Source organism: Anas acuta, chromosome 16, assembly GCF_963932015.1.
Source record: "Anas acuta chromosome 16, bAnaAcu1.1, whole genome shotgun sequence".
Taxonomy (NCBI): domain Eukaryota; kingdom Metazoa; phylum Chordata; class Aves; order Anseriformes; family Anatidae; genus Anas; species Anas acuta.
The window spans coordinates 5,640,194-5,667,250 of record NC_088994.1 but is presented as its reverse complement, the minus strand read 5'-3'; the positions used below and the strand labels follow the sequence as shown (position 1 = coordinate 5,667,250).

The 27,057-nt window shown below is 42.4% G+C and overlaps 1 long non-coding RNA gene across 9 annotated transcripts in view; it reads right to left on the bottom strand.

The window, feature by feature from the left end:
• Window positions 1-27,057, bottom strand: part of LOC137865500 (uncharacterized) — a 194,111-nt gene that overhangs the window by 23,434 nt on the left and 143,620 nt on the right. For 8 of the 9 annotated variants that reach the window (XR_011101937.1, XR_011101930.1, XR_011101935.1 and 5 more), the window contains one exon: window positions 1,279-1,408. This is a non-coding gene — a long non-coding RNA (uncharacterized lncRNA). Of the gene's footprint in view, window positions 1-1,278; window positions 1,409-14,608; window positions 14,798-27,057 lie in introns of those variants that run through there. The other variant, XR_011101932.1, reaches the window with a different exon arrangement.

The window sequence follows — 27,057 nt, the reverse complement described above, 5'->3', positions numbered from 1 at the left end:
GTCCTGCTATCAGACCACTGGGGTTAATTTGTTATTTCAAGTCAATGTGGTTTCAAAGGAACTCAAGCAGTTCCCATTGCCGGATCAGGAACAAAGTGCTCATACACTGGTATGGGACCAACTCTCAGGAGAGTAGCAGAACCAAACGAGTACTCCAGCCTCCTAATTTTCCTTGATCATAGCACTTTTAGTAAGGTAACTCTCAGTGAAGGCTTGAGACAATTAATTAGGAAGCACCCTGGAGTATGAACAACAGGCTATTACTGTCATTTGAAGCCATTTGTTAATCTTCAAAAATTTGAAGCCATTTGTTAATCTTCAAAATTTCTATATGGGAAGGTTACACAAACAGGGTTATTTTATATTATACATGTTTTCTTTAGGTCTTTATTCTGCCTAGGAATAAAACTTAAATGCAGCGGGGCCCTTTTGCAATATTTTAAATGTAGCTGTTAAACATTGCTTTACTAATAACTTGTCCCATTTTTCCAACTGAGTGATCACTTCAAAAAGATGAGATAGACTGTGGTGTAGAAATCAAAGAAGAAACATTGGGTCATTTTCCACAAAATACTCATTTTACTTTGAAGCCTAGTGGGCAGTACCAACCTGAAGGCAACAGACATTATAAAGGAGTTTGATGCTGAAAGCATCTGGGCTGAAAAAAGCAGAATAAGAAAGAGACCTTTAGCCTGGATGTCTTAGCTTTTCATATGGGTGGCTGACAAGCTGGGCTATAGGGTAAACCATAACGTGCCAAGCACCACGGAGACCGGAGCCAAGAAAGGGATAATTTCAGGCAAGACCCAGTCTCTAGAGCCAAAACCACTGGCCTGAAAGCTTTTCTCAGAAGGTTTGCTGTTCCCATCACTGCTGGGATGAATTTTAACTCATTATTGATCAAGGGAATTTTAAAATCAATTTTAATTAAATGAAAGATTTCTATCATGGCTTGTTCTGTGTGGAAGTCACACAGACGACATATAAATATATGGAGGCAAATCAAGCAGAGCAGATTTGTAGCACTTAGGCTCTAAACAGGTGAGAAAGAAGCCAAAGTTACATCTCAAAGCAGATTTGTTATAATAAATTACCTACAGGACATGCCTCTTCCCCCCACCATTTTTGCCTTTGCCACTGGAATTTAGTCAGACTTGCTTTTTCTTGCCGAAGCAACGATATTTAATAGGTTCTCCGTTGTATCTCAAAACAACTGAAAAAGAGCTAAAGGAGACTACTACATAGCAATGCCTGGCAGTGGTGGATTGCTCAGCTTACCACCAACAGTGAGGTTCAGCATGGTGAAGAGGAGCAGCAGTCCCTCAGCTGAGGCTCCATCTGTACAGACAACAGCTCGTTCAAATCTCATGCCTCTCAGGTTTTCAGGGCAGGCAGGTGCTGGGATCTGCTGTGCAAGACAGAACAGAAAAAATGGAAGTAATCAAAAAGAATTGTCTAATAAAAAGATTAATTGACAAGTTCAGGTAGGCACACAAACCCACTTGCTCACTGGAAGGAGCTTGGTGAGATGGTTTATGCCTTCATCCCACAAGGAGCAAGGATCAAGCCTTCGCTCTCCCTCTTTGTTAGCTAGACCAGGGACTGTTCTTGAGATGCCTGAGTTTCCTTCGGTAGCACCAGGCAGGAGAACAAGGATTTCATCTCTTTTCAGGTGCAGCTGGCTGTCTGATAGTGCCACTTCCCAGCTCCTGGCCATATCTGGGTTTGTAAAGCAGTTTATAGAGAGGCTCTGAGGGAGCTCCACCGAAATCAATGGACACCAGGCACTTCTGCCATTGCAGAAAGCTCAGAAAGAGCCAATGTGCATCCTTCAACACCTGCATACTCCAGTTCACAGCATTCTGCCTCAGGCAAAAGGTCATCCCAGTGCCAGTGCCACGGGTCACAAGTTCAATCCCCAAGATCAAACGTGCATTCAACTGAGGCTCCAAAGCAAATCAATGGGAGATGACTTAGTCATGTGCAGACAGTGCTGCACAGACTCATGAGCCTCCTGTATCAACTACCACAAACATAAGGCTGTTTGTGTACAATTTAGGTTTTACAATTATTAGTTCATTAACATTAATTCGTTAGTCGTCACGGCAAGCTCTCTAAGTAGAGCAGCCTTACGCTGGTTCCTTGGGTAAGAAATCAAAGGGCCAAGGGGTTAAATGGCTTGTCAGAGGTCACAGGAAAAAAAAAAATCAATGGGAAAACTGGAATTAGAACTAAAAAAAATGCCCAATTCCTTGCTTTGCATTTAATCCACTTTGCGTCACTTAATCAAAGGCAACAAATAAAATAAGCACAGTCCCACATGGCTCCTCACAGACAGAAAAGGTTTTTTTCAGCCATAAGGTCCCTACCAAGCCCGGTTAGAATCTACAAGGCTTCCCTGTGTTTTCAGATACAATGCACACTGCAGTAAATAGGTTATTTTACAACCCTGGCCCAGTTTTCAAAGTGGCCTCAATCAGAGTTGTGCAAAACATTCATGTCCAACCACAAAATTACAATCAGTCTTTGTTTGAATTCAGCCTGTGTCCCTGGCCAGCAGTGGTTAGGCCGAACTCTTCAGGCCTGTGCACTGTTAGTCCAAGGTTTTTGCAACGTTTCTGCCCTGCTTGGATTTCTCTGAATATTTATAGGCTGCTGCTCTGTAGTGACTTTCATGTTCAAACTGTGTTGGCTGGTGGGGGTGGAAGGGGATGTAAATAACAGACAGTCACATGTTTTCCACTACCCCGCTTGTTTTGCTTCCAGTAAAAAACCGAGCGCTACGAGACACGTGTTGCAAGAAAACAACTGCAAGGCCTGACTGCGGGGCATTTAAATTAGTGTAACAGTATTTCTACACACTTGAATGTTTTCAAATGTCCAGCTATTGTGAAATCCGAGTCAACAGTTTGGAGATTCAAGCAGACCTGTGGAATTAAAATTTGTAGCATTGCTTAATATTTTAGGGGTGGGGATGGAAAATGTCCCTTTCAAAAAGTCTTGACCGTGAAGTTCTAAGCGAAGGAATTTACCTGTGAGGTCCATACCGTGTTCTGCCCCGTGATCAATGCACTCCAAAGCGGGATCCACAAAATTGAGCCAATGCCGTGCTGAAACCTGCGCCATGCTGAGGCAATCGATGGAGAACATCAAGCGCATGGTGGTTGCTGCTGTTGGCACTCACATCATACCCAACAGCATGAAGAAATCAGAAAAGCACGCAAGTTTCCAAATAACTTTGTCTGCTGTGCAGAAGTGTAAACAAGACCTTACATCATATACATCATCTCGTGCTTCGGCTGGGTTAACTACAGCACACTCGGAGTATAATGGGACGGCTTACATGTACTTATTTCCTAGATGCGTATTTGTAGTTCTGAGACACAACGTGGAGGTGTTTCAATTCCAATGAATCCCAGCTCTGCACAGATGCAGATTCGCTGTCATCTGTAAATGTGTTCACAGCTCCTGGATTGTGCACGCAGCCTTGGCCATCAGGTGGCTTGCTGCTTGAAACACCAGCACAAAGCCGGTTCTGTTTGGGAGAGAAATAAGCTGATGGCACAGTCTAGAGCTGTTTGAGGAAATCAGGCCTTTGAGGACTGTGTGTCCAAAAAATTCCTAGCAAGGGCTAAACAAAGGAAATATGCATTCTTGTGTTGATGGCGGAGTGTTCCAAGAATCCGAGAAAACAGCAGTCTGTCCGTATGGTTGACAAGTCACCCTGACTGGAGATACCTGCAAAGTCCAAGTGAAACCGTAACGAATGACTGTTGAAAAGACACAGCTAAGAATGCAAAACAGAAGAGAGGAAACAGGGCACAAGCACCTAAAGCAAACTGCTTGCATTGTCCATGCACAAACACAGTTAAAGCTGATCCACAGCAGTAACAGAAGTTTTAGGCTGCCCCAAGCCCTTTGTAAAATACCCAAATCTCTGAGGACCGCAGGGAGCATTGCTTCTTCTGAGCACAGGTTTCTTCCAAGAGATTTCCAGTCATTCTTCTCTCCCATTAGCACAAAAATACTGGAAGAATTGTCTGTTTTATGGTATTTTTGTACTTTTACATATGCCTGTTCCAAAATCTGGGTCATAAGAGGGCAAAGAGTATGAAATGGGTAATGGAGTTTGCATTGTTTTACTTTTTCTTTCCCCAAATTCTAGTTACCTGTAATGTAGCTGTTATGCAGAAAGGAGATATACTTCCAAGTTGTCCACTGAATACTCTGCTGCTCATAAAACTAGCAGGATAATTGCATTAGAGGTTCACAGAAATGTACTATTAATGTAAAATAGCTATTTCTCCCCTGGCAATTTTGAACATAATGTTTGTCCCCACAGATTTTCAGCTTTGACTAAACAGTGAAGTACTTTTGCTTTGTAGCTATGATAAAAAGACATTATTTTCCATGAAAACTTTTCTTTCTTAGAAAAAAAAAAAAAAAAAAGGTATCAGAAGATAAAAAGTCTTCCTTTGTTTCCAGCTGTTTGCTAATTCTCTTGTAGGTATATGAAGGAGGGGAGGGTCTTTCCAGTTGTTGTTGTCTTGTACTGTCCATCCTTCCTGTATTTGAACGTCAGAAGATTTCAGCATTCACTCAAGCTGCAATACAGACTGGTTGAAACATGAGCAGTGCAGCACACAGAGTACTACACAGGCACTACAATGACCTTTCCTGATTATCTTGTATTCTGTCATGAGTTAAATGAGGTCATTACTGATGTTGCTTGCATTCCTCTTCCTTGGCCCATGACTTCAAAGACTAATGGGCCCCTTTTGTCACTGAATTCTTGTCAAAACGTTCAGTCCAATCAGGCCCCTAATAACTGCATGTAGGGTAACATTCACAGATGAAAAGAACATGCAGACACATGCCTTATACATAATTAATCCTTCCAATGAACTTCATGAATTTCAAAATTACACAAAATGGAACAAATCCAACAGATAGTCTCCCGTGGGCATATGAGGTCACGTATCCTGCTAGGAGGGCGAGGAAGTGCTATTTAACATGGATACCCAGCAATGACTCACACAGTGTCAGCAACTGATTTATTTTCTCTTCCTGCTGCCATCTTTACATCTAACCTGAGGTCTGACAACGTTATCAGGACTCCAAGGAGCCTGTCTATCATTCCAGGAACTGAGCACCCAAACTCTCACTGGGGTCCCAAGAAGGCCAAGTGTCGCCATCACTGCTGCTGTCACCGAAGTGGAAAATTCTTTCAAATGCATCTTGCCAATTCTAGTTATTCACATGATCAAGAAAACATTCAGATTTCTGTCCAGAATACTCTGCCCCCACCAAATAACAGTATTGGGAGTGGGGGTAGGGTGGAGAGAAGGATTTGTTCTTGGAATCATGTAAAAGTAGTGGTTGACAATTTTCTCTCTAACGAAATGTTTGCCTAATTCGGTCCTGGCAGGGCTGTGCACATGTGGCAGCCACATCAAAAAGCCTGGGCACTGGCACAAAGAGCAACATGGCCTGAAGTGGTTTTCTGTGCTGCTACATGCCAACTGCATGCTCAAACCCCAGCGCTCACACTTAGGTCTTCTGTCCGAGACATGATTAGTGTTGCACTGACTAGCGGTTTTGTCGTATTTGTTCAGAATTGGTGACACGAACCCAGACTTCTGAAAAATAACATTTGTATTTTCCTCCTCCCTCTTAATTCCTCATTAATCTTTCCCTGTGTTATTACTGATAGGTATCAAAACATGTCAGACATACCAAAATGAATATTTTACAATGACCTTTCCCAAATTTTTTGGAATGCGTTTGACAAAAATAGCTTTCTTTCTTCAAAGTAGATGTTCTAGTAGTAGAAGAAATGTTCTAGAAATCTTAATATTTTCAATACATGAAATATCTTTCTCCATCAAGCTTTGCGCATGTGATAAAGCCTACAAGCATCCACAAGCATGAGACAAAAATTAAACAAAACACTTAAAGATGCAGTATGAAAAAGGTTGTAAAAACAGCTATATGCATATGAGAATTTTAGAAGTTGAATTTCTTGTAGGCAAAATAGCAGGAATTGATTTTTGAGACAGATTATAATAGAAAAGGATGACTCTAAAGGTCAGCAAGTTCTTCCCCTTGCACAAGTTGGATAAATATTTCAACACAATTCCTGAATGATTTCAATCTAATTTGTTGCTAAAAATGTACAGTGAAAGAAATTCTAAGCCACCTTGGATACATCTTTCAGTGCTTCATAACTTTCACCATTTATTTTTTCCTAATATATTACATAAATCAACGTGCAATTTTGCAGTAATTGAGTCCAAGTACTTTTTGACTTATTCCATCTGATACGGAGAATAAAATCCATGTTTTCTTTCTATGAACTTCTTGCATACAGCAAAGGTAACCACCTCCTATGCTCTGCATGTGTTACTGTTATAAACATGTACCAGAAGGTACATCTTTTCTGTTACCACCCAACATACTTGACTCATTTTCAGTCTCAGAACTTTTACAAATTCCACATCCTTTTCTCCCCTCCCATTGGCTTGCAACGTCTCCGCACGACACTTTGAATTTGGCTTTCCTGAAATTCAGCCTCTTCATTTTAAATATCTCTTCTACTTATCAGAAAGTTTTGAATTCCAGCATCATGCTAAAGAACATCTGCAGCCCTTCCCAGCTCACTCTTATTTGCAAATCTCATACTTCATCTTTTTGGTGCACAGTCCAAGATACTAGTAACAATGTTGACCATATGTGAGCCCAGGACAGTCAGCTACACAACCATCCCTTTGTATGCCCTCCAAGTCTGACATCACACCTTTTTTAACCATTAATAAAATGTCTGCAACCCCTCCATCCCCCCAAATACTAATGTATTTTTTGGTCTCTTAATCTTGACCACTTTTTTCTACTTTATTAATAAGGTACACTGTCAAAAGCCTCACTAAAATTAGGGCCTATCACATCATTTCTTTTTCTCCTAATCTAATGGACTGGTTAAGCAAGAAAGAATGGAAAATTTGAGAGTCTTTATTTACCTTCACTCACACTAGAATGTAGGCATCTAGCTGAAAAAGCAGGCCATGCAACTCACATCTATGCACTTGCATTTTGCTCCTTACTCAACTTACCTGAATCCCTCAGGACCCACTGCCAGGCACTGCTGGCCCAAAGCACCAGAAGCAGCCTTACACAGTTACTGCTCCTCGAGTGTTCAATGGGTACCAATAGCACTGGGGTTAGCACAAGCAGTCAAATACAGCTCTAAAAACATGGCATGGGGAGAAGGTGCTCATGACAATAGCATGCTTTTGCGTAACAACCTATACCCAGAAGGGTTACCCATGAGTTAGGAGACATGGGCTGAAGCCCTTTTTCACTCAGAAGCAATTCAAGCTCACACCACCAAGTGGCTATAGACTCAAAGGCCAAGGACAAGCCATTTAAAATCATCACCTGCCACTGAAAAAGAGGAATGTGTAGGCCAACTGTCAAAGCTAACAGGGGAAGTTCCATTTCAGAAGTCAGAGGGCTTGGAAAGCCAGTCTTAAAAAAAAAAAAAAAAACAACGGCAACCCTCAGAAAGAAAGAAGCCATGTTACAGGGAGATCATGTCCCATCCCACTACCAGAAGGTCTGAGAAGCTGTAATGAAATTTAAGGACCGTTCCTGCATGAGAGATGCTTGAAGCTCAGCATGGGAAGAGGCTGAGATAAATAAAAGCATTCTGCCAGAAAGCTTATTTGCAGAGAGACTGCATTAGCAGATAACTTTCTCCAAACAGAATATAGCTTCCACTACTGCTAGAAATCATAGGAATTGGGTTTGGTATTCACAAACCAGTGAAAACAATACATTTTGCCCTCAACAGTTAAAGGGACAGAACTATAATCTGAAGCAACCACACACGCATTTGCCCTGCAGCAATGCTACGTCAGTACAAGAGACTGGAAAACAGTAGTTTATAGTAGTCTGCACTTAAACTTGAGGTTTTCAGTTTCACAGTGGTTAGATCTGATTCAGACAAATAAATTCAGAAAACAAACAGCACAACACACAACATTGCAGCAGCAGAGAGCTTAATGTGCTCCACAGCTAGCAGATTCGTCACCCTTATAAATTACACAAACAAGTCTGCCGGTAGGTTTGAGAAGTAAGGTTCACAAAATTGACTCCAACTGACTATGGAAGTCCTCTAGAAGAGGATGTTTTCAAAACAAAATCCACCCTCCATGAAAAGGAGCTAGAAGGTCATCGTCCTCCCCAAGGAGACATAAACGGCACGAGATAAGGGCAGGGAATTTGCTGCAGCGTGCGCTCGCCCTCAGCCCAGACAGACAGTCCTGCTTGTCCTCACCCGCAGCTGTAACCTTGAAGGACACAGTCATGTGCTGCTGACTCACAGAGATGCTTATGAAAAATAAGAACAGGGTGTTTTTTTTTCCCTTCTTCATCTTGTACTTTATCACTCATCTGCTTTAAATCCTACAGAAACTCCCCATCAGTTACTGCAAGCATAAAGAAAAAACAAGGGCAAACCCAGGCTGCGCTGGGACATGCTACTGACGCCTGACCTGCACTTGCTGAAGCCTTTTCCTGAACTTACCTGGAGATACTTGCCCACTACAACAGGAGATTAGCATTGTCCATGGGCACCTTCTACAACGTCTTAACCAAAGGCCTCAACTTGGTGGTAATACACAGGCTCCATTCCAGACGCGGATCTGAAACATTAACATTGCCAACCTACAGTAAGGAGGGCGGGAGAGCAGACAAGAACAAATTGCTGCAAATCAAATTCCAAAGTGAATGAGATCAGACAGCTCCTCAACCTTCAGATAATCCAGCTACTCCCAAACTGCTGTCCCCAAGCAAAGCACCCCTCATGCCTTTGACGCCTCAGAGCTTTCATCAGTTCCTAACAGGTTTTGTAGGAGACCTGCTTCTATACCCTGCAGGAACCCGATGAAGCATTTCACTCCACTATTCCAGAAATGAAGTGCCAGCCTCTCCACAAATTATCACAGAATCATTAAGGTTGGAAAAGAGCTCCAAGATTACCTGGTCCAAGCATCATCCTACCAGCACTACCACCCTCTAAGCCATGCCTCTAAGTACCACATCCAAATTGTATTTGTTATCGGGGTTCTGTCAATAAACTTGATTTTGCCCCATCTCAGTATCTTCTATCAAGGAATATCAGCCTCAGCACTGGAACGCCAGGTCTGACAACAAGGTAACATTTTCTAGCTATGCTGGCATGATTTAGAAAAAAATAGTATCCTCTAACAGTTTGATTATAGAGACACAGACTTCAGTAGCTGTTATTAAGACAATAATGATACTCTTAGCTTTCAGAGATACAAAAGGTGAAATAAGGCCAAGACCAAGGACTAAATGATTAAGTTCTATTTTCAAAGAAGATTTTGAACAGCAACACCAGCAGGGCATTTTTCTTAGGCACTGCAAATACACCATAGATCGTATTACTTCCAGAGATGGAGTTTTTCCTTTCTACAGTCCCTCTTTTCTTGATCTTTAAACAAAGAAGAGGATCAGCCCCGATGTTTCTCCAGAGACCCTTACAAGCTGCCTCCTGGGGGACCTCAGGAGACTTAAAGTGAATGCTGAGATCCAATTCAGAAATATAATATTTTCAAAGGACTTTTCATGGGGTCATAGACAAAGCATGCCACTGTGCAGAGAACTACCAGCACTATTCTGGTGCCCATTTTCCACCCACAGATTCACATGAAAATCTCAGGAGCCTCTATAGGAGACAGTGGCTATTAGGCAACTATTTAGCTTTTTATACTGTGTTTATTTTGGGTGGAAAAGGCCATGTCATATAAGCAGTGACAAAACTACAGTCTGGAAGTTTTGTCAGTGCAACTACTCTTACAGTAGTGACTCTTCCTGGAATAGCTACATTGGCCAAAAACCATGAAAGAGCCCATCTCTGTCCATCGGGGCCCCGTTTGCAGATGGCAGGACTGTAACACAGGCTCTGTTTGCTGAACTATAAGCAGAGGTTTTCTGTTACAGAATGCAGCCCTGAAACAAACCTGAAATCAACTCTACAGGCAGAAACTGCAGAATGAAAAGAAAAATTAAGAACAAAAAAACGTGACTAGCTCTTTGGTTCTGCTCATTTTTCTAATGGTAGCGGATTAGCTTTGGAACCAGCCGCAGGGAAAAAGGTAGAGAAGGAAAGCTTCCCAGTGTAAATTGTCAACATCTTGAATACCTCCATCAGGGATAAACATTTGCAGAGCCCAAGAACGGGACGCCTTTCAGTTGGAAACTTTTGTACGTGAGACTAAATTCCTGACCACTTGTATTTGGGAAAAAAAATCACGAGAGCATTTATTTATTTATTTAAGAGGTGGGCTTGGTTTTATCTTCCAGGCCAAGTGCCAACGCTTCTCATTAAGCTCTGCCTCTTAAAGTTTCTCCTGCAATTAAAGTTCAATCAAATCCCGTTCCTTCCCCATCCCTCATGCTGAAAGCAACTCTCAGTTGAACAGTTTCAGTGCTCTGCTCCAGCGCTCCTTCTATTTCTGCAATGGGAAGAAAGGATGCTGTATCCATGAATAAAGAATTCATCTGCTAAGATTTTAACAATTTTCCATAAAGTTGGAGATTTGGTGCAATGGGGACCAAAAGAAAAAAGAAACACACACAACCAAGCATTAACCAGGTTTAATATAATGCAGATAAGTGGTTTAAACATTTACCACCAGAGAAAAGAGGGTGAGACGCCTATCATCTATATGGATTCATGGAATAGAGACATACCTTAATTTAACACAATGCTCTACAAACCAGCATAGCTAGATGTGTTGTCTTTTATACCTCATTCCCTATTTTGAAGACTAAAGTGATTGCTGTGCACTGGATCAGAGGAAAAAGCCACAGACATTACAATATTAAGTGTACACAGTGTTCTCTTAAGTGTCAGGTAAATCAAAGGGAGCTCTCAGCCAACCTCCCTGTGCTGCCAGTTACTCATCAGCCCTCTCCTTTCCAAGTTTCTGCAGATTTCAAAAAGGAAAACATATATATATATATATATATAAGGAAGGCATCTTCTCTAGGTCAAGGAGGGCACCAAAAATGAGAGGAAATGGAAGAGGAAATGCACAGAGCTCCACCTCAAGTGCTTGAGGTCTTTTCCAACCCCCACAATTCTGTGATAAACCCAGATTTCACAGAAGTCACTAAATTTAGGGTACATCCAGCTGATCTTGCTACACCTCTCTCTGTGCACGCTAGCTCCAGACCTTAAGAAAGACGTATCTATCAGAAAGCATTAGGGTCGGGGCTCTGGGCAGGATTTGGGTTAGCTCAGCACTGCCACAGGACAGGGCAGGCAGAGGCTGAAGTGCTCTCAGCAAGACAGGGGAAGTGGGAGAGTCCAAAGAGAAAAATCCCTCTTCCTTGCAAGCAAGCAGAAGTGCCTGTCCTCGTTCACTGCTAAGCAGCAACAGGGCAATCCAGTAACCTCATTTACTGTGATAAACATTTGCCGGTGGTGCATTTATCCCAAACAGATCAGCATTACTTAAAAGAAAGCTGACCATTCTGTTTAAGGTAAAAATGATGAAAATTCATTATGTCAAATATCACGAATGAAGGACCATCAGTAGAGAGATCTCAGGGAAACCTATGATCTTAGAGGTCTTCTAATGGCTTTTTGCTTTTACTTCCTGTAGAAGGATAAGGACAAGGATATAACCAGCCTTCTAATTCAGATGAACTCCTTCCTAAAGATGAAGTTCTGCAAAAGCTAACCCTCTCCTCCCTCCCTGCATTGTGTTTATCACCCTTCCCTCGTGCTTCTCTGAATTTGCAATGAACCAAGGCACAGAGCTACAACAAAAGAAAATGAACCACACAAAAAACAACAGTTTGCTGCCAGAGGAGCTCCCCGAAGCAACTCACCGAGCATTTGACCTGCCACAAGGGAGGCAGGATGCGGGCACCCACAGCTGCGCGTGTGTCTGCAAGGAGGGAGGAGCGGGACGGCAGCAGCACGGCTTCATGCTGATTTACACCACCGGGGAGCCAGAGCCCAAATCAGGTGCGATGAATCCAGGCCACGTGGTTCTTCCAGAGATTAGCTGAACATCCAACCAACTTTACAAAGTAAACCGAACGCTCCATAGGTACACATAAACACTTGGGCAATTTTGGTTGTGGTTGGTACACAGGGCTTTATAGGCTCATCTGTGTACCACAGCATGCATGTAGCTCTCTGGTTTATATATACAACGTACACCATATTTACCAAAGAATTTTTGGATTGCTGAGTTTAGGTAGTTTATTCCATGCTTCAGGTTTTCCTAAAAGCAAAACAAAAGCTTTTTTTCCTTAAAACAAGCTGGTTTTCTTTGTACAGGCTGTAACCAAAGGAAATTCCTATTCCTATGTTCTTGATAATATTGTGATTTAAGAAGCAGTTCTTTTAAAATACTCTTTTCCAGCATTTCAAAAACACCAATTCTGGATCACTGGATCCAGATAGGATATCTAGGACTGAAAGCTTACTGGAAACTGGCTAATAAAAAAGAAATTAAGCTTACATTGCCAAAATGAGTAAAAAAGTAAGTTGAAGGAGATATAAAAAGACAGAAAACAGCTGTGGAGGGAAGAATATTGAAAACATGAAAGGGTTAAACAAGTATCTTCAGTCACTGAATGCAGGAAGAAATAGGTCTGAACTAAACAAGAACGTTTCAAAGATGAAATAGAGAACCATGGAAAATCTTGTAAACAAAAGGAAAGCAAGGGAACGCTTCAGGGGGTAATTCAGTTCACCTACAGGTAGAAACCTGCTCTAGAGAAGTTCACCTGTCCTGGCTAATGGTACAGAGAGGGTAGATCCCTGCACACCTTAAAAACAAAGCAAAACAAGACAAGACAAAAAAAAAATCAGTTACAAGGTGTCAGTAGGTGTCTGAATTCAGGCCCTAATTATCACTTCTCTGAAACTTCTTTTAAAGGTTCTTATTCCGAGCTGAATTTGTAACACTTGCACAGTTGACAAACACCTTTCCTACTTCATTCCAGTACCTCTAAATCAACCCCCCAGCCTGTTGCAAGACGCAATCTGAAACCCAAAGCAGTAAAACAGCTGAGGAGCTGCAATTTGCAGGGGCAAGCCATGAATAGCTGCCAGCCCGCAATAACGTTCCCATTAGGGCCTCTACTGGGCAAACAGGCACAGGGAGAAGTCAGTGGGCTACTGAATTCACATACAGCGAACTTCAGCTTTCAGATGCTTGTGTAGCTCCTGTATATTTGAAGGCTGATATCTGATAATGGCAGCTGTGAAGTGCTCTCAGATACAGATCACCCTCCCTCTCGCAGCCCTAACAGGAAGATGTTTAGTATCCCCTCTCATCTCCCATTCAGCTGGGTTTTTAATACACACAAACCTCGTCCCGTTGCCAGGAAGGCAAAGAAAAGGTCAACAAACTCCTTTGCTGCAAGTTAGTTTGTCAAACTCCATTCTCGGCAGCATGACTTTACATGTTAATGCGAGTGTTTGCCGCTGTGTCAATAGCCCCTATTGTGTGCATTTGTAACACAAGATTTATGGTAAAGCTTGCAACATTTTTCAGGCATAATAAGCGTTTATTCAGCATCCCAGGACTATAAGCAGAGGCCTGACAAGTAATTATTGACACATTGTGCAGAAATAAAAGCGGTGGGCGAGCTGCTGTTGCGAATGGCAGCGTGGGTAGGGGGAAGGAGGGGCTGTGTCAAAGGAGTGACAGCCTTGGTGCCCAACATTGTCAAAGCCGACGTTGACTTGCACTGTTCTGTGTGCCTGACTGTATTTGTGCTCCCTGTCACTTGGGTGTGACATGCCAAAACATGAGGAGTGCTCCTTTTCTCATGCTAATGCTTTGTAATGACAGCTTTGTGATCCCCGGGCTGTGTTCGCGCTCAACAAGTCAAGGTGTGACAGGCAGCAGACCCCTCTGTCAGCGAGTGCTGTGCTGCCCTCATCACACACCACGCTCTCGGACTAAAACAGACCTAATGCCCGAAGGAATAATAGCACCCCATTACCGCTGCTGAGCAAACACCTGAGGGTACTGATGCACCTGCACCTGTACGTGCAGCCCCGGGCAATGCGCTCCAGGGCTGCTGCCATGCCGGCCTTACCTCAGCACAGAGCCCTGGGCCACCACGAGAGGAGAAGAGGAGGAATTGGAAAATCTACTCCCAGGCCGTCTTCTGTGAGCTGCTTCTCTCTTTGGGGTTCAAGCTTGCTTTCTCTGTTGCACAGGGAACATCTTGCTAGCTTCAAACCAAGCGTCGTGCCGCCACGCGGAGGGTTTGTGGTGGTTTCGTGTAACTGGTAAGCTCTGCGCAGGATTAATTCAGTCTCCGAACAGCCCAAGGTATCACCAGACAGGATTAGGGGGTATTAGCAAAGCCGTGTGAAGGAAGGTTGCATGACGCCTACATGTTATACTTGGCTGTAAGACTCTCAGCCACATTAGCACCAAGTTCATCCAAAAAAACAAAGCAGCCCTAAGATCGTGCTTTATGCGTGAAAGAAAGTGGGGCAGGAAGGGGCAAAGTTCAGGCTGCCTAGACTAAGCAACGAGTTGGCTTCATAGGATTTGGAGATTGCAAATGGGTTGGAGAAGCACATGAGCTTGGCTACTTACATGAAGTTTATCCAAATGATCCAAAACTCAATGATCAGCAAAACTGGGCTAGGAAGCTTGCCAGAACAGGCTTTTTCACAAGATTTATGGTGCTTCCTGCTTCTTGTTCCCAGGCAGAACCAGGAAGTGAGCTGAGTATAAATGGAAAATATTTTTTAGAACAGTTATGAATCTCTTTTTCAAAGGTCAAAGAGGTTCACGGTAAAAGTTGTGTGTGAACTTTAAGGTCTTTTTTTTTTTTAAATCAAAATTTTAGCCAACAGATTATTAATCTGAAACGCTATGGGTATTGATGAGAAGGACAAAAAGCAAGTTAACTACTATCCAAAATCAAAGCCATTGTCTCAGAAAGCTCTGGTTACTTCCTGCAATTATTTTTTATCCCCAATGACACCAGTGGGGACCGAGAACCAACGACACTAGGCAGTCCATACACAGAAGGACAAGCTGCTCCATACAGCTTGGTCCAAAATTTCAGCACACTGGGGTTGGGTGGGGGGGAGAGGGAGACTTGAAAAGCATCTTATGATCCAAATTCTGGCATCTCGGAGGTTGAGATTTTCAAAGCTGCCTGTCACATCTGGAGACCATCGCTGTCTGCAGAGGTACCACCAGCTCACAAATGCACGGAGCTGCATTATGATCTTCTTCCTGATCTATCGCCCCACATGTCAGATGCAGCTGAACTACGATCTGCTGAGCAGCTGAGGCGGGGAGGGAAGCGCCATGGTACCGCACAGCAGGGGTGGTGATGCTCAAAGGACGCTGCTTGAAGGTACTTGCCCAGCTGCAACCCAGAGCTGAAGCCCAAGCCTAGCACAAAGCCCAGGGAAGCAGATAGCCCTTCCTGCCGCGTGATTTAACCCAGCACACAGTCCTGCACGTCCAAACTTACAGGAAGTTCAGGTGTTTGCACTCACAGCAAGCCTGAGGAACAGACTTAGGAGCTTCACATACACGGCCTTGGGCTTTAATTGTGAAGAAAAAGAACGGCTCTGCCCGCACCCTTCAATGTGCACGTATGGTTACATCAGCAAAGGCTACTCCAGAGAACCTGCAGCTTTTCATTCCCAAACTTTGCTTTACCCAACATCTTGAGATTTCTGTACAACTTGCTCAGCTGTGTTCTAGCACCGTATGCCTTACCCCGTCTCCTTGAAACGGGCAGGGTACATGTGTTTGAAAGTGTTTTTTTGTTATCAAAGAGTTGATAAAGCCTGATTTATTTTTTTTCCTGCGTTACCTCAGGTGATTCATTAGCTCCTAGGGAATTAAAATACCTGTAAAAACTTTGATTTAGTCTGAGACTGGATTCAACTGGTTTGCACAAGAGCTGTATAAAGCTTCAGCCAGATTCACTGTATGAATAGCTCCAATAGAGAAATGATATTTAGAGATCAACATAAGCTCTCCATGTACTGGGGAGCCCAATTCCCTTCCTGGTGTCTGAGGGCTGACTTGAATTTTCTTCTGTTCTTTCCGTTCTCAGTCCTGACTAGAATTAGCTTAGGTACCATAGTCTTTCCCTGCAGATCTTATTATTCTTCTGACTTATCTTATCCAGCAATATGCCCTGATCTTTGAAAATAACTTGTGCTGAACTATTAACTGTACCTACCGTTTCCACTCCAGTATTTCCCTGCACTGAGAAATTCATTTAAGGGTTCCAGAAGGTCTGCACTAGCATTTGCACTTTTCATCTCCAGTTACTCTCTATTTTTAGGTTTAACCTGGTAGCCTTCATCATCAGGGAATCTGCGCTTCACAAGCAAAGCCTAAACAGGTAAGTGCCATTTCCCTCTCTCACCACTACTTGAGTTACTCTTTTCTTTGTCCTTCTTAAGTCTGAATTACGTAGATACCTCTCAAATGCTGGAGATTTCAGGTGGGCCAGGGCTGCAGGCCCCAGACTCTTGATACCTGTAGATTTTCTTGGAGAAGAAATGAGAGTAATAAAGAGAAATTTGTATAAAACTCAACAGGATAAAATATCATCAAATAGAGCTCATCTGGCCAGGGCCCATCAAGATTCTGCAAGTCTCCAGCAACTGATCAATGTGCTGATATAAATCTGCTTCAACCATTTGGAATTGCTCTATTAAATTGCCCTGTTATTAGATATTCATTTTACATTTCCAATAAAACCCAACTCCCCAGCTAAACCTGCCTCAGCAATGCCTAGGGCAAAGCAGGTGCGGGAGGGGATGGGGCAGCACGGGGCACTGCTGGCACGGGGAGGGTTCGGTCTGGTTTCAAGAGCTCTAGCACAGCCTCTGGCTGCAGTTGGTTCATGGGGTATCAGGAGCCAACATTTTCTGTAAGCAGATGGAGGATATTTGCCACACAAACTGTGGTTTAATCAACAAAAGAAGACCTTTGATTTTGTCTGATCTATTTTCATTTAATTAACGCAAAGGTTCCAGGACAGGAGGGTGTTTTACTGTAAGTGTTGCTGGGAGAAATATTTTTGGCAAGGCTTGCATCGACACTAAAGCAGGCTGGAAACTGAATGACAGGCTTCTGCGCTCGTGCTGTCACAAGCACTCATTTCACCAAGCTGCCTTGGGGCCAGCAGGAGATTCACAATTGCCAATTTTAATCAAAGGCATGATGTCCCAGAGGCACCTCCTGCCCATCCGCGGGGAGAGGTGCTGCCCAGCACGAGGACTTCCAGCACGTGGTGCCAAACATAAAGTCTGCCGCTTCCTTCTAGTGTGAAACCATTTGGAACACATCTCTGCTGCTCCCCCCGCACTTAAAGTGCTGATATTGATGGATGGGTAAGGTCCTGTGGCAGGCAGGAGATACACAACCGTACTGCTCGGTGAGGGTAAGCCTGTGATGTCCATGCAGTAGCGCTGGTGTTTTAGCCCATTGTTCAGGGAGATCGCCTTTCAACAGGCTGACAGGGCGCAGCTGCTGAGCTACTGGAAGCAGCTCTGCTTCCTCTTGGCTATCGTGTCCGTGGGGAACAGCAGCAGGGTGAGCTGACATCGAGAGCCATGCAGAACCAAGGACCAGAAACATACGTATCCATTAAGAGAGATTTGCATAGAATTATGACAAATGTGTCCATCTATTGTCTGAGGCATCAACAGAGCTGGCATGGGGATAAGCGGGCAGACAGCTGCCACTGTTAGGGTGGGTGGGGGTAGAGATGCCTGCAGGGCTGCCCTACAAGGCTGGGGTGGAGAGAAGAGGAAGCAGAAAGGTGCGATTCCCGAGCTCTGGGCAGTTTTGGTCAGTAGCATGTATCACCGTTCATCTTCAGGAACCAGCGTTTTGCTGCTGATGGCTAAACTGCAGAAGAGATGGCCAAATACAAGGCCTAGGGAACACTACTCTAGAAGTGTATTTAGTCCTCTCAAGCTTAGATGTCGGTTTAAGCCAATACGGATGTCATTTTTAACTCCAGCACACACAAATAGCATTGTTTGCTAATTATTAACATCAGCCTGCAGCTGAAAGCTCCCCTTTGGGTTTTGGTAGTGCCAAAAGTCACTATCTTCATCAATGAGCTCCCCTGGTATATACTGTAAAGCTATGCGTGCAAAGCAAAGCAAAACAAAGCAAGCCTTTCCCTAACAGCTATTGCCTTTACAAGCAACAGGAAAGTGCAAGAGGGCATGTGGAAGGTAAGAACATTTGCAAAGCCACACAGCAGGAGGGGAATCAAGAACAACCACCAGGTTTCCCAAATCTGATGCACGTAGGTGTGCGCACACACAGCTACAGAAGCACAAAGGCACATATACTACAGGTATATACGTATATTCCTAGACAAAAGGTAAACCAAAATGAAATCAGAGTTAAATTGGGTAATCATTGACATATTGAAATCATCTGCAAATCAATCTTAAGAAAATTCAATGGCTAGGTTAAACTAAAAAGTAATCCAGACAAATTATGATTAGGGATACTTTTAAAGTATCCTGACTTCATCTCTGCCTTGGAGTGACGCAAAATACTTTGGTTAAGGCATTTTAATGCTTTGGCCTCATATTTAGTTATGTTTAGTCCTTTATTCCCCTTTTTTTTTCTTTTTTTTTTCTTTGTTTTTCTTTTTTCCATTTCATAATTTGAGTGGGTTTAGTTCCAAACTTCTTTGGATTAGGTTCACATTTGCCACTACCTCTTAGATTCTTTTTGCAATTTTCACAAAAAGACTGAAACCAGTTGATGGTTCACATTTCACATTTGAGAATGACAGGATCACCAAGGAAAATAACAATTCAACACATGCCAATTTACCGGCCTGAAAACCTTCCGGTCTAATCCAACGTGTCCTACCAGAGTTTTTTGTTTTGGGCATGAGCTGTCACATTGATTGCTGAAGGCACTGGGAGCCCCGGGAACACGTTACATAGCACTGAACGTCATCCAGCTTACAGGTAGGGACATTGGAGCCTCCACGCAGATCTCCACGAGCCCAAGACCAGCCTCAGCCAGCTGCAGGCAGAGGTCTATAACCCAACACAAACAGAGCCAGCACAGCCTGGCTCACCTCGCCTTTTCTGAGGGTGTCTGGAGAATAAGTTAGGCATGTAATCAATTGGTCCTAAGCCCTGTCTCACATTAGTGTATGATCATGATTTGAGCAATCATGGTATATGTAAGGAGAAGCAAGTATTTGTGTCAAAAGGAGGAAGATTAAGTGTCCAACCACAAATATCTAGTGAAGAAAGTGATATTCCAATTTCTTTACTAATGCACTGATTTCCGGAGTGGAGAAATCTATTTTGTCAGCCCCATAAGCAATTTTTGAAGCCCTACGCTGTTGGCAGGCCTCATTTCCCCCTTCCTCTTAATTACACCATACTGCAATTTAACAGTAATCAGCAAAAGCCCTTGCAGAAGGCAGCCATGTTCAGGGGAACTGAGGGGTTATAAACTTGCAATGACCAATGTTATCAACACCAAACATAATACATCTCAAGCTAGGAGCCTTCCAAGTCCTGCTGAGGTACGCTATTTTCCAGAAAACCTTATGATTTTGAAATGATCTCCTCAAACACTTATCTGGCATCTATTTACAAATATAAATAGTGCAAACAAAATAAAGTGGTATTTGCAGTTAAAGAAAAGATCAAACTAACCCCACTGTCATAGAATTGGTTTCCTCTTAGCAGTTGGTATTTTTGTTTTCTTTAAATAAAATTATTCTAAAAATATTTCAGCATGTAACAGATCCCTGTTAAACAGGCCAGTCCAGTGAGTCTTGGACAGGGAAGCTGTACCAGACAAACCACTTTGGCTAATGCAATCTGGACAGATGAGTGGGTGGTCCATCTTTGGGTTGATCCAATTTCCATCGAGTTCAAAATAAGGGAAGGCAAACCAAGGACATCCCCCCGCATCATTATGCATTTACTTTATTCATCACAGTCCTCCCCCCTCATGCCTCTGTGGAAATATATATTAAATAGCCTAAGTTTTCCAACCATAATAATTCACTTGTAAACTTCTAGGAAATTCCATTAGTACAAGCTATCCTTTAATTTAGCTTCACAACATCTGGTGAACACAACAACAGTATCACTGGCAAAAAAACTTTCAAGTTGAACTTCCAGCAGGTTTGTAGGGAAGATGGAGGGACGTTGTGGGAGAGCCAAACACTGATCAGCACACAGCACAAGTTGCATTTCACCCCAGGAATGCCAGGATGATTAAAACCACTTTATAGCATTTTGTCTCTAATTTATGACAGCTGATATAATTGGTAGCATGAGGAGGCAGCCTGAGTGGTCAAAAGGAGTACAAAGCCCTCTGTACAAAGGGCCAGTTTTACTCCCATTGAGATCATTGACAAAACTCTCCTTGTCTTCAGCAAAGCATAATTTAGATTCTAAGTCTTGCAGATCACATGGTTTGAAGGTTGCCATAATGCCTTCCTTTACATCCTTGGGCTCTTGAAAACACCCCCACGCAGATAATACATGGTGGGACTGGGCCCACTTCCCCTCCACCCTTAAGTAGTATTGCACAATTGTCCCAGTCCCGTCCTGCTGAGAACTGACAACTTCTGCATTAAATGCTTTTTCATAACAGCAATAATTTATTATAATTCATTAATGCTAACTTAACCCATACCAGCCTGAGGAATTCCTGAGTGCCGATCAGGTTTACATCTGATCCAGCCTCCCAGCTGCAAACAGAAAGCAGTTCTGAGCTCCGCACAGTTTCTTTAAAAAACACACTGAAATGATATAGAAATATGAATTAACGTTTCTCTGCTTATCTGTTCCTTCAGTGGTTGTTCGGCCTTCCTGGCTAGGACAGTTCCATATACATTTAAAATATCAATCTAATCTCCCCAAAGAGCTATTGATTTATCAGCTCCATCTCTGTGTCGCTATTGAATGTCTTCAGAAATCTGCCAAATATGTCTATCCTTTCCACTACTTCTCTCAGTCCTCTAGCCTCAATGTCAGCTCATCTATTGATCTGAAAGCAGTTCTGGTCTTCCAGTCTACTAGCTCTCTCTGCTTTTCATATTGCAGATGTGCTCATAATTGGCACAGAAAATTTAAGGGCAGTGCTAGCAGTCCCCCCCCAGCAGCATTCATCTTATCTGCTGAGTTCCTCTTGAATAAAACGTATGCAACGAGGCTGAAGTGGGGAGAATGGCCAAAGAGTTTAAATAAATAACCAAAATTAGGGGAATGAAAATGGAGAAAGTATGCTTTTCTCCTGTGTATATTCTTATTATTAATTTCAGTAAGTATTTTGAAGAGAATGCTGTATTTCCTGGGAATTCAGACTCTCCTACTATTCAAAAGAAGTTCGGAGCTTCACTCAGGCCACCCTGCACAATTCCAGCTCTGTGCTACAGCTGCTCCCACCCATTCTCCATTAGCCTGACCCAAGGAAATCTGTTGAGACATATTAATATTCATCCTTCTGTCTGCACACCACATTCGTAGATCAATTCTGAAAAGATGTTTCTGCCACAGTTCATGGAAAATACACAAAAAAATGCACTGAATAAATCGACAAATAAAGAGTTACCCATTCCACTACCAGTCAGCTGCTCTTTGTGAGTGCAATTAATCTATAATTAATGACTATTCCCTGCTTGTCAACATGTTTCAGTCACCTACTGCTTATCTAACAAACTTCTGCAAGAGCACAAAGCAGAAAGGGGAACTGTCACTTGCTTCCATTTGTACCACACGGTGAAGTCGGTGACATCTGGGAACTTGACAGGGCGGTACCACACACCAATCCCCAGCAGAGACAAGCTGCTCCCATTTACAGGACATTTTCCATATACTTCTCCGTTGATAATGGGTAAGTGATGCGAGGAACTGGCTGACAGGCAAAAAAAAAAATAAAAAAAAACTTAGCTCAAAATGGAATTTGGAAAGAGAGGTTAGTGTTCAGTACTTGGGTTTGTTAACAACACCGAGTGTTTTGAAACTTGAGTTCAGTGGACCAGATTTTTCAGCGATGGGATCTCCTATGAGCAAAAGCCATACGAAAGCAGACTTCACTTCAAGGAAGTGTTTCGTAAACTTACTAATCATTCTTCATGCAAATATGCAGAGCAACAAAAATCACTTGAATCATCTCAACAGTTATTTTACTAGAAAACATGCACTTTGGGAAATACCACCAGGTTGTGCAGGCCAAGCGTTGGTGCAACCACTGTGGTTACTTAACAATGGCAAAGACTTTACCCCATCGTGTCTGTTTGGGAGACCAAATAAAACAAAAAGTACCCGGAACTGTTGAAAAAAATGTTTACAACAAAACAATAAATTTAATTCAATTACAGAACAAAAACTTAGAAAAAAAAAAGTCAACTTCTGTTTCTAAATTCCACTGAACAACTGCTTTTACTATACTGAAGTGTAAGACACTTGGGAATTAACTGTGAAATGCACTGTTGGTATTCAGTCTCATCTATGTATATTTAGGTTTTACTGATAAAAACATTGGCTAAGGATACTGTGTGCAGTTCTCTGTTTTTTCTTTTTCTTCTTTTCTTCAAACCAATGAAGTTATACTGATACAAATTTTAATGAAGACAGTAATACTCGTACAAAGACTGCCTTCTCCAGTGTAATTATGCCAGTATAAATGCAGAATTGAACACATCTTTAGAAAGCAACCTTACATAACTGTACTTGTAGAAGACTCAGGACTTAAAATATAACAGTACGTTTAAAGCAATATGGTTTTCAGGCAAGGCTATAAGCTGTATTTATATTATGAGCTCTGCCTTCTGTAGAACTCCGGTGCTTCATTGGCTTATACACAGAGTTCTTTGCAGGATCAAGGTCTCCATAATTAGTTTATATACATAAACAGAAAGATGTTTGCACAGAATCTTGCACTCAGCTTCTTTACGCAAAAGGAAGCCACAGAGGTTTGACTGGCCCTAAATCATGTCTTAGCTCTGCTTTTCTTCAAATAATAATATATAGGAAAAAGGTGGGGGATGTGGTTGAAAAGGGAAGGAATTATAACAATATCAGCAAAAGTGAGCTTTGGATTAAAAGTAAAAGGTTTGGTAATTTTAACACACACACACAACCCTCAAGACACTATGGGAAAATAACAAAGCAGAAGCTGTTCCTCAGGGTTTGCTGTTCAACAAAGCAGGTTTTTACTAAATACAGAGTTATAGGCAAGAGTATTTTGGTATCCAGGGAGTGTCTGATTTGGAAGGGAACCTCTGAGGGAGAACAGGAGGCACCCAGTTATTTCAGTGACCAGCTACTCCTCTCTTCCTCCAGCAAGAAGCATAGTGCTAAAGTGGATCAGATTCAGGCCTGTTCTACCTGCTGACTGTCCAGTAAATAACCCAGCAACTAAATCAACCAAATAGCCGTGGTTTGATACCTACCTGATGCTGATATATGGTGCTGTGTGCCCGTATAAATCTGTGTGAAGCAGCAAGAAAGCAAGTTGTATCACAGGACTCAAATATTTGATGTACCCACATGCAACTCCTCTAGATCGCCAGATCAATTACTGCTCTGAAGCTACACACCAGCATCTGCAAAGGGCTCTGGATCTCTTCACAGATCAAACTGATCCACCATCACCATCTCTCCACCAAAATCCAAAGTGTTGATCCCTACAATCCATCGTGTAACTTGCATATAACCAACCCTATAAGTAGGAAAATCTGAATGACATTATTAAAAAAGAGATGTCTAGGAGATGAACATTTACATCACACAATGCAAGGAGAACAAGTGGTTAATGATTGAACTGCTCTGTCTTCTTTGATTATAAGTTATGGAAAGTAGAGAAGGAGCTCAGAAAACAAAAGCTTCTGTACATAAGCAAAATAGGAAAGAAAAACAAGCAATAGTAATCAAGGATTTCAGGCCCAGGCAACAGTCTGGAGCAATAGGATGTGTTGTGCTAAGCTTGTTAGAGTCACTCCTGCAAAAATTTCCCTTTGATGGCTTATTTGCAAACCAGAATTATAGTTATACATGTTCTAACCTTCTAAAACCACTTCCTTCAAAGGAGGACACATACAAGGGTCTGGAAAGCGACTTCTTAGGCAGAACAAAGGATGCTCAGAACCAATTTCACAAATTTCCTGTCCCTGCCTCACTTCCAGCTTCTCACAGTACACAACAAACATGCTCTCCTGTTCCTGCTGGGTGACAGAGAGGTGGGACACACACACTGGTGCCCATGGGGAGGGAGAAGTGCTGGGTACACTCGACTACATACATGCCCAGGCCAAAACTCCACGTTTGTGAAAAGGTTTCATTGAAGATGTTTCAATATTTGCTTTTTTACTGCAAGTGGTTTACGACACCCAGTTAGAAAATGGAAAATAACATTTTTTCCCCCCCTTTCAGAGCATGCCTACCACCAGTCTGGCAGACACGGGGAACAAGGCTGCCCACAGGAACCTCAGTCCTATTCCTGGTTCCCCTCAGGCTGACTACAACTGTCCAGAGGCAGTCACAGGTAGGAGTGATGGCAGCGCAGCGATGCAGGAGGGCACACCTCTGCCCAGGCTGCCTGCCCAAACCCTCCTCCAGGGTGCCAAGACAGCATTGCTGCCTGCAGTGTGTCTGCACACCAGCATCACATCCCTTGAGGAAAGGCTGCCTGAAGCCCTTATGACAGACGATAGACTCAGAAGGTGATACAGAAGCTTGTTAGAGAACTGAAATCTGAAGCCAGGTTGCCCAAGCCCAAAGTTTATATATGTTGTTGCATCATCTTTCCATTGCATTAGCTCAACTTCCATGAGTCACTTCACATTTCTGTCCTGAGCCTGGCAACTGCAAAAAGGGAACGTGGTTCCTTGCGTCATACAACTAGCGATAGGGGCACCTGCCCCTGTAAATGCTGAAGGTATCTTTGCATGGAACGTGCCTTTTTTTTTTTTCTTTTTTTTTTTTTTTTTATCTTCGTGTGGATCCTAGGACTTGGTACGAACATGCCCCAAGTGAGTTCCCCTGTTATTGTAAGGTAATGCAGCTAATGCTGCAAACCTGATTGGACATGAGTCCAATCAATAGAGATAAGCAGAAGCAGCAGCCAGATTTGTTGAATAAATGAATTCTTGCAAGTTACTTGCTCAGCTGCTCCATCAATGACAAAACTCCCATCGATTTCAGTGGGAAGTAGGATCAGGCCCTGATTTCTGACACTGCAGATATCAGGAATCTGTTATATAACAGGTGATACAGAATTAATTTGAATTTTTATGAAAGGAAACCATTCTCTGCCCCCAAACTTCCACGGACTTCTGCTTTACAATTAATCATCTATATTATTACTTTCCCCCAAACTGTAAAGCAACAGAGCAGAATGGCAGTGCCAGCATTCCTGTTAAGATCTCACAGCCCTCATTAATAAACGTAATAAGGGCATTGGAGTATCTCAGGAGTGTACTAGGTTACAGATTTAGGCTTTCCTTTGGGTACAATTTTATGTTTTCGTTTCACACACAGAAGTAATGTACTTATTCCAGGATCCTATTTTTTCATTTCATTTTTAAGCACTCATTTATGCTCCTTTAGTGGTATCTGCAAACTGATAAACATAGGGCTGCCCACTTTATCCACCAAAAGAGAAAAGGAGGAATTGAAACCAGAATTAATCGATTCTCATAGTTTGAAGAATTACTCCTTCACCTTCCAGGTCAAGCATTTTTAGCCGCTAAAGGGATTTTGACTTGAGCCCTTCGACTGCTCCTTCCACAGAAGTACGAGGCCAACACAGACAACAGCTACAGGCTAAAACCAGCAAACAGCCACTTACCTTTGTAGATGTAGCTACGTAGGGGAGTAAGATATATCCCTGTTTAAAAGGGTGTAAATCTAGAATAGTTAAAGTTTATTTAGCTTTCAACCTGTGCCAATGAAAACAAGTTGAGACTGTGAGTAATTGCATATCTTGCTGTAAGCAGAACAGCACATTTGGACGAAAAAGACTGTAAGAGAAGAGGTTAGTAGTCTACCTGCCCAGCTGATCATTAGCTGAATAAGAAGGGGACAAGTTAAAGCCATATAATCTTGTTAGGAGAGGAAAAGAGACCTCAGAGACAAAGTTCTAAGTCATAGTTCAGATTACAGCTTCACAAAGAGAGTCTTGAAAGCACTCTCCCTCCCATTTACAACCACTGAGGCCACTTCCCTCCCTCTTCCTGATAAAAAAGCATCTCTGGAGCAACTGCAGAAATTGACCCCCAGGAAGATCAAAGTTAATATATTCTTCAGCTGTCTTGCACAACGCAATGAACAGAGCAAACCTGCAGTTAACATGGAATCCCCAAACACCAGGACAGAGCAGATGCACAGGAATAACAGAGCACTGAAGGACCACGCAGTGTGTTGGATGGAAAAAACATGAGAACTCTTTTTGGAGGAGTCTTGTGTGATTAGTTAACCTTTCCTAAAAGGTTATTTCATATTATTGCATCAAATGCTGCAGCTGATGAAAAATAAGCTTAGGGTAGATATTCAAAAGAGCTCTGCACCAGCCAAATCATTCCTAAGCCTGTGGTAGAATCCCCATCAAAGTCACTGATTTTGGCTAAATATGACTACTTCTAAAAATCTTTTGACATTCAAAGGCACTTTAGAGATACCTAAACACTAGAGTCCTATATTTTGGTACTCATTTAAATCTTATTTGAAGCTTTCCATGTTCTTTTTATTTATACTTTTATTTTTTAAAGTTACCAGATCTTGCTAGGAAAAAATCATCTGGAAGCAGTGTGAAATGTGAAGTAAATGGGGTAAAAAAAAGAGAGACCAGTAAGATACTTTTATTATCCCTGGGGCACAAGAAGATGTGTCCATCAGTGTTTGGATTAAAAATAACATTTTGAAGCAATATGAATAACCCAAAACCATCAAAATGCACTTACTTTAATTCATAGTTTTAATGCATTTATTTATTT